Below are 338 nucleotides of genomic sequence, written 5' to 3' on the forward strand. Positions count from 1 at the left end.
CTTGATGAAATTGTTATGGGTGTCGCCTTAAGGTAGTTTGGAGCTATGTGCGTGTGTCGGCAAGCCTGTAGTGTGATATTAGATATGGGTAGGACGGGTAGAATAGTTGAAGCTTGACTCACTGGGACCCAATCTTTTTTGTGAATAAGTCGAGGTGAGTACGGCTTTGAGTTGAAATCGTTGATCCCCGCATTTGGATCATTAAGAGAAAGTCCAGCTTGAGTTGATCTCGCTAGCAGAGGTTGGAATTAAGAGAGCTGTATAGGGGATCAGCTCCCATATATATATATATATATATATATATATATATATATATATATATATATATATATATATAT

The sequence above is a fragment of the Hevea brasiliensis genome, chromosome 4, assembly GCF_030052815.1.
Source record: "Hevea brasiliensis isolate MT/VB/25A 57/8 chromosome 4, ASM3005281v1, whole genome shotgun sequence".
NCBI classification, from domain to species: Eukaryota; Viridiplantae; Streptophyta; class Magnoliopsida; order Malpighiales; family Euphorbiaceae; genus Hevea; species Hevea brasiliensis.